The following is an 8,561-nucleotide window of genomic DNA, read 5'->3' on the forward strand; positions in this document are numbered from 1 at the left end:
TCTTTGACCTAATGAGGTCTTCTGCGACCTCTTACCTTTGTGAGAGGTGACCCTCTCATCGTACCTGTCGCATACTGTCACTGTGCGCAAGACACTCTGACCTGACACTCCAGGGACAGCAAGAACCTTTGGGGATTCAGATCTGTGTGCTGCGCTCACAGATCTGGAACTTCCTCAAATGCCTGGCGTCGGGTGCTCAAAAATGATGGTGGACCCATTTCCACTGGTGTGAATTTCCTTAGCAAACCCTTTCCGCTTCAACTTGACTAATATTTATTTTGCACCTGTTCATAGGACACAAGTAGGGGAAGACCTAGAAGATTAACCGTGGACAAAGCAGATGGCTTTCTGCCTTCACAGAACTTGTATCTAGAAAGAGATACGAGCTCGTACCCACAATGGCCGCTGAGGTTGTCAACGCTCCCCAGAGCTCCCTGTGACCAGGAATGTATTTTGTTTCTAAACCTCCCTGCTTGGTAGCTTGAGCACAGGGGTCAGCAGGTATCCCTGAGTAAAGGACTGGACTGACCGGAGCCACCCTCGCTCCTGCAGAGTAGGTCAACGCTTTGCAATTATGTCCATTTGCATTTTTAAATCTGGGATCCATTTTGTGCAACGGCTCACACTGGAGTCTCTGGCTCTAATTTTGGGAGACAGAATGTTACAGGGCTAACAGCCATCTGTTTCCTTTGCACAAATCTGCTACCGTGAAGTGCGAACGCGGATTTTTATAGCATTTATTGCATTTTTATTATAAATTCTTTGCTTAATTTATTGGAGGAGATTTAGAACATTTAAAAAAGGATCAAGAAGAAAATAAAAATTATCTAGAGGTAATTTCTGTGAACTGTAAACATGTCTGTATTTCCCTTCTCAGCGCCTATGCATTTATGTAAAATTGTGCCTGTGTGTGTGTACACACATATACACACGCACATATACACACATACACACACACACATATACACACGCACACATCAACACACACAGGGTGACCCGTGCGGCTGGAAACGTATGAGGGCACACGCTACATGGTTAATTTATGGTGCATTATAATACTCGATGAAACAATATTATCTGTATTTCTGGAATTTATGGGACATATGCGAATTAGCACATGCCTGGTAGGTCCACACCACTGGTCTAGCTCCTCTCTGAGATTCCAAGAGCTTAGATGAGCCCATAGGTTACATCCACTTCATCTGTACCACCCAGTGTTCTGTTAGGATAAATTAAGAGCTCTACAGTGTTTTTCCATATGTACAAAACTGTACGCAGGCACAAATATACAATCTCACTGTATCGTTGGTAGTGGAGGGAACTCCCCGTCCCAGCTCTGCTTCCTCACCCTGAGGGGAGTGGGGCACAGATGGGCTAAGACGCCAGGTCTGCTGACTCCGTGACTGGGTTTCAGGACGTGCAGATTCAGAGCCTGTGCAAACCTGGGCCTGGGACACTGCCTGTGAAGACCAGGAGGCTGGACTGCACCCTGGCTGTGATCACGGGAGATCATGCCATGTTCCTGATTATTCTGAACATGACTCCCTTCACTAATAACACTGGTTTCTACCAAAATTTATGTCCGTTAACACATCCTCAGGTGTGGATTTTAGCGGCAACATTGTGAGTGTCATGTAACCACCCCAGATGGAATAGTTCTTGACAATGATGATTTAAATGCTAAAAAATGGCCTGGAATTAAATTAAATTACACTGACAAATACTAAATCTTTTTTTTTTTGTAATTTTTGGCTGGGGCTGGGTTTGAACCTGCCACCTCCAGCAAATGGGGCTGGTGCCCTACTCCTTTGAGCTACAGGTGCTGCCCCAAATATTAAACTTAACCACAAACATCACCCTATTCATTCAGAAGTATTTTTAACATCAAGTACTAAGCAGACAATAAAGGGAAGAAATAAACATCCTTGATTTAATGAGCGTCTGTACATAAGCAGGTGGGTTTGCAAGCGAGAAGCCCTCTGCAGGTTGTATGTGTGACCATGCTGCCGTAAACAGATATTCCTGAACATAGCATATATATAATATTAAATTTCAGCTTCAGTTTTTTTTCAAAAACAATTTGAGGCGGCTCCTGTGGCTCAGTGAGTAGGACGCCGGCCCCATATACCGAGGGTGTTGGGTTCAAACCCAGCTCCGGCCTAACTGTAACAAAAAAATAGCTGGGCGCTGTAGCAGGTGCCTGTAGTCCCAGCTACTTGGGAGGCTGAGGCAGGAGAATCGCCTAAGCCCAAGGAGTTGGAGGTTGCTGTGAGCTGTGACTTCACAGCACTCTACCGAGGGTTAATAAGTGAAACTCAAAAAAAAAAATGATTTTGCACAATTTACACAGATGCCTGCCTTTCCGCGTCCTACTGTCTCCAGTAAGTGTTATGTCTGGAGTATTGTTTCTTTGACACAAATCTTCTTCAAATATGGTTTTTAAAAAGAAAAAAAAAAGCCCTCTCTCTGGGGCTCGTTTTCCCTGGATAGCATACAGGTCATCTTTGAAACTAAGAAAATGACAATCCTTTAGCTATTTCTGCTGTGTGTCAGAAGCAGTGTCAGGAATTTTTAAACATCATCTGAGTTAATTCTCACGAGTGTGGCTCAGAGGATTTATGTAACTTACCTATCTTTACATTATAATGTAGTTCAAAATGTTTTCAAATGTAAGATAGATTTTTATTTTACTAAACTTCCATAAAAATCTTTTGGTAAACTGCTAATTAAGCAGAAAATATCAAATGATTCTCCTCTTTTAGGCAGTAGGTGGGGCCATTCTTAAAAAGCTAACTTATTTATTACAGGGTGGCCATAAAGTTTGTGTGCGGCCACCCTGTGTTCATTCTTTCCTGTAGTTGAGTGCTTGTCAAAGCCTTTCCGCACAAGACTGTCCTCGGATCCTTGAAGCAGCCACCTGGGGTGGTCTCAGAGAATCACAAAGTCTCAGGTGTGACCCAGCACCCATCTGACTCTGGGAGCGAGGCCTTCACACCTCCTGCCAGTGTGGCTCAGACCGCCCACGCTCCTTATTATAATTAGAAAACAAGGTGACAGAAACATCAGATTACCTGGGGGCTCAACGTGCCCTTTGCTAAGGGGTTTCCTTGCTGAAATCCAAACTTTCAGAACTCGCCTTTCAACTTTGCAATGCCTGAAGCTGACCAGAAGAACCCGCCTGCTCAGAGCAGCTTCCTTCCAGAATGAGTCGGGACCTGCTGTCACGTGGAGGTCAGAGTTGCTGTGATGCCCACTGGCTGTTCTGTGTGTTTTGCTCTTCTCAGAAGTGAGAGGGGAACACCAGTCCTTCCCTGGCAAGGGTCTTTTCAACATGGAAAAAGTGTGTGTGGAGCCCCTCAGACTGTGCTCAGGTCCTCAACAGAGTTACTGATGACAAAGTCTCATATATTCATTCTGTAAATACTTATTTTTTTATTGCATTATTGTTTTTTGAGATAGAGTCTCACTATGTCACCCTGGGTAGAGTGGCATCACAGCTCACAGCAACCACAAACTCTTGGGCCCAGGCGATTCTCAGCTTCCCGAGTAGTTGGGACTACAGGCACCGGCGACAACACCCGGCTGTTTTTAGAGAGGGGGGTCTTGCTTTTGCTCAGGCTGGCCTCAAACCTGTGAGGTCAGGCAGTCCACCTGCCTCAGCTTTCCAGATTGCTAAGATTACAGGTGTGAGCCGCCGCGCCGGGCCCTGTAAATGTTTACTTAACACCTGCAAGGTGTCAGGGTCTGTGATGGTAGCAGGAGGGTCCCTTGGGAGGCATGGCATCTGAGTCAAGCTGAGAAGTGAGCCGCTGAAAGCTCCTTCCTCTGCCCTCCACTCACAGGAGCGTCTGTTCAGTGCCTCAGAAGTCCTGGCATTAGGTTTCCATGGCTGCCACCACAAATCCCCCTACTTGGTGGCTCAGAGCAGCAGAATCTTTTCTCCTGTTGTTCTGGGGGCAAAATCTGAAATGAAGACTCTGGCAAGGCCACAGTCCCTGTGATGGCTCCAGGGGAAAACCTCTTCTTACTCTTCTGTCTTCTCGTGGCTCCGGTGTCCCTGGGCCTGAGTGACACCATTGCCTCCTTGCATGACCTTCCCTGCGTCTTTGCTCTGTCACCGTCTTTTCTGCCTCTAGTAAGGACCCCTGCTATTGGATCTAGGGCCTACCCTAATTTAGGATGATTTTAGCTCAAAATCCGTATGTTAATTACATCTGCAAAGACCCGTATTCCAAGTACAGTCCCATTCCACGGTTCTGGGTAGAAGAATTTCTCGTCAGCCTCTGGGCAGCCCCTGACACCCTAGATTACCAACGTCTGTCTTCGCAAAATGCCCTAAAAATCCAAGTTCAGGCTTTTTTGTGTGGATGATGAAGCAGAGAATAGGACAGGCTATAGTCTCGATAGTAAAATCACTCTCCCTGTGTTATTTTGTATTAAATCACAGTTGCCTCCCAGCCCCATTCCCCTGGGCAGCACTTGGAATCCAGAGACTTACAATTAACTTACTTCCCTGCCCTGAACCTGGAAAGGGATTTAACCGCTGTGGGACTCAAGCCCTGTGCCTGTTAACAGGCATGAGGAAGCTGACATGCTGGGTTGTCGTGAAGGTTAAACTGACTGCCGCATGTAGGACAGGGCACTTCCTAACGGATACACAGCCGCCTTCAGCATATGAGTGGCATTTCTGCCCCTCACCTGCACTGACATTTTCAGCCTGGGTTTCTCTCACAGGCCACAGACCAAACATCACATCCACCGAGTGTACCTGTAGCTTTGATTCTCAGAAAAGCTACTTATATCCTCTAGTTCAAAGTTCATGTCAGGCAGCTAACTCTCGTGCCCACGTCCTGCCAAAGAGTACAAGGCTGAGTCTGTCGGCCCTCGAGCTCCCGTCTCTTTCTGCAGGGCCGTTATCCGAGCCTGTTTGGAATTCCTTTGATTCCTCTTTTAAATGAAAGGGTCCAAAAGGCCAAGACAGCAGCTCTTGAGTCTTGCAGTCTCCCTCTTGTCCCCCCCCCACCCCTGGCACACACACACCTGGAGCCCGGTGGGGCCCTGTGGGTTCACGGATGGCCTCTGATTCAAGGTAGTTGAGTGAAGCCCGTTCCCCACACCTGTCCCACCTTCTCACTCTTCACGTGACGTGTTCTCAGCCCCGGGTGGCTGCCTCCTTCTCTGCACAGGTGCGTGTTACTCCACCTCCTGCCCATGAGGCAAGGAAAGCCCAGCACTGCGATGGGACCAGGCCGACGGCAGGTGCAGCTCTGTCCTGAGAGGTCGCTTGGATCGGCCCATCCTGGTGGCCAACCTTGCCCTCAGGCTTTGGGCTGAATTTGGGCATTTTGTAGGGACAGGGGTAGTGGAGTGGGCAGCAAAGGTAAGACATTAAAACCACAAAAAGAGGCCAGATGTAGTGGCTCCCACCTGTGATCCCAGCACTCTGGGAGGCCGAGGTAGGAGGATCCCCTGAGCTTAGGAGTTTAAGACCAGCCCGAGCAAGAGCAAGACCCTGTCTCTACAGAAAATGGAAAAACTAGCCAGGCACTATGGCAGGCACTTATAGTCCCAGCTACTCGGAAGGCTGAAGCAAGAGGATCACTTGCGTCTAAGAGTTTGAGTTGCTGTGAGCCAGGCTGATGCCACTGCACTCTAGCCCGGATGACAGAGCAAGACACTGTCTCAAAAAACAAACAAACAAACAAACAAACAAAAAACACATAAAAAGAGTGAAGCTGACAGCTGTCTTTTCCTGTCTCCTTTGAGGCTGGGTTGGCTAAGTTGATTGAGTCCTGCTCCCCAAAGCCCAGCTCTTCCCAGGAGGTCCTTTCCAGGCCACTCTCACTCAGGGTGCTGGTGCCTCTTTCTGCCCATGTCCCTGGTGACCTGTGGGTGATGATGGCCTCCTCTGCTGCAGCCCCAGGAACGGAACCACCACTTGTCACCCTCAAGCCTGGTCCGTATCATGGTGACAAGCGCCTGTCCTCATCTCCCCTCAGGCTCAACTCGAGCTTGTCATCTTCTCACTGTGCTCCCTGGGGAAACCGCTGCAGCAGAGGCAGCAGAAGCCCCCCTGGGCTTTTCCATTTGCAGCTTTCCGTGCTGGGTCTTCTCCCTGTGGACAGCACCTCCCTGATATGGTGTGTCAAACACGTAATCTCCAAATGCTGCCCTTTCTCTCTGGCTCTTGCTGTAAACACCATCACCAGCTTTGAGGGAGCACGGCGTGTGCTTAAGACCCTTTGACGAAAGCCTCCCAGATGAATCCTTTGAACAAGGATTAATTATTGTCCTTCCATGAGAAGTATTCTGGGCAGTGCCCCATAAAGGGAATTGACGGAGTCTGAGAAGAGTGTGAAGTTAGGTCTTCCAACCGTCAGGCTCTTATTAGTACAGCTATGGACATTAGCAAGCACATCCCCTACTTACGAGGGAGCACAGGAAATTGTCTTTACGAAAGGTCTGGAGCGAGTAGGTGGAATGTACATGGAACCCCACAGGGGTCGGAAGACCCTCACGCAAATCTCAGGACTTCTGTGACCTTCAGGGACCAGCCAGTCTCCTAAAAATTGACCTCAGGTATAAAACTAGAATGAGTTAAAAATTTGACACCTACACTCAAGGGGCTTTGTTGCTGTGAAATAAGCCATCTGGGTGCAAGTCACTCCTCAGCGTCCCCCAGACGATGATCACCCACAGCAACAAGACTCCAGGCTCCGATTTGTCCTTTTCCCAAATATTTCAGGATTTTAGGATTTGTTTCTACTGTGCATCCTAATTCCGGTTACCTTAGACAGCAATTCAGTAAGAGATAAAAAGCAGTTCCCCGTGATTTCCCTTCCATTTCTCTCTTCCTCTCTCCTCCACCCCCATTTCTTCCTCTCCTTCCCACGTCTCACTTTTCCTGCTAGAAGGGCCCAAATAATTTCTGGACATTTTTACCAACTTCAAGCCTTTTTTTAAGTTAGTGTTTGCTGTAATCATCCTGTTCAGCAAACCATCCTGAGCTCAGCGGCAGACCTTACAATAGTAGAAGTAATCTCCTGTTCCCTTGTCTGTGTGTTGGCCGGAGGTTGGCTGATCTTGGTTGGGCTTAGCTCCAACATACTGGTCTGGCCCACTTGTCTCTCATCCTCTCTGAACAAACACACACCTGAAGTTTGTTCTTCTCATGGTAAAAGGCAGGTCTGCAAGAGGGAACTCCTTACCCAACTGAACAACTCTTAGGCCATTACTCAAATAAGATTTGTTAACATTAATTAAAGTATGCCATTAATTAAAGTAGGTCATGGGTTTAAGCCTTAAGACAAGACAGGTGATAGAGGAATATAATTTTCCCACCTTGACACAGTAAACCCTAAATCAGTGGAGGGGCGCAAGAATAAATATTTACTGAGCAATATCTAATTCACCACAAATAATATCATTTACAAATTTTCCCCAACCTATGCTAGAAAAATAGCCAGTGGTTTTAGTGATTCAAGTGAACAATCACATATTGTACATTTCAATATAGCCAGAACACAGATTTGAATGTTCTTAATGCAAAGAAATGATAAGTGTTCAAGGTGATTACTCAATCTGATCATTACATGTCCTGTTCACGTATCACAATGCCACCTGCACCTCACAAATGCAGACAAATGTTACAACTCAGTAAAAAATCATTTTGAAATTTTTGATAGCTTCTGAGAAAAACCTCTCCTACATTTACTGTGGATCACGGGTTATTTCATGCTGTGTCCCTGGTGGTGTGTTACTGAGAGAGTTGTCAGAGCACTTTATAAACCGAGGCTGTTCAACACGTCCTGAGTCTGGGAAGACAGAGGCTAACGGCGGCTTTTTGACAGTGTGTGGGAGGCTTTCAGATGCACGTTTAATGCTTTCTGTGTTCAAATGTGCGACATTCGTGCCTCTGATTTCCACCTTGGGTGTCGTCCTCAGAGAGACCTTCCACGTCCCAGGGGCACGTGTAGACTTTCTGCTAGCTCTGCCCGGTTTTCCTGCTTTTATAGCGTGGACTTACCTTAACATTTTTTTTCCTCTGGTAGAGGTTTGAGAAAGAGAAGCTTTATATTCCCGGATGAATAGAGAAGCTTTCTATTCCCAGATGAATAGCCACGTTTCATGTTTCAGATGAGACTTACAGGAGGAATTCTCCAAGGGGGTGAGTAGGCTGTGCAGGGAGGGGCCTTCTGGGAGCAAGACACTGTCTTTTGGGAGGGATTGAGGGCTGTGAGGTTGCACGGAGCACAGGGGCTGCAGGACTGAGGTGACCCTACCAACAGGCTGCACCCATGGAGCTCTAGACGGTCACAGTCCCTGGAGCGTGGGCAGGTGCAGGGTGGGCAGTGGAGTTGGGACTGATCCCACCGGGCTCGAGGCCGTGAGAAGGAGGTGGACTTCGCTTCCAGGGCGGCGGGCAGCGCATCTGGGTCGTAGCCAGCTCTGCCTCCTCCTGACTCCGAGGGCCCCTCCAGTAGGAAGCATTAGAGATCTGGCCCCAGGACCAGGCAGTGTGGTCTTGGCAGCCAGCTCTTCCCTTCCTGGGAAGAAAGAAA

The sequence above is a fragment of the Otolemur garnettii genome, unplaced genomic scaffold, assembly GCF_000181295.1.
Source record: "Otolemur garnettii isolate 467f Iridium unplaced genomic scaffold, OtoGar3 scaffold00198, whole genome shotgun sequence".
Taxonomy (NCBI): Eukaryota; Metazoa; Chordata; class Mammalia; order Primates; family Galagidae; genus Otolemur; species Otolemur garnettii.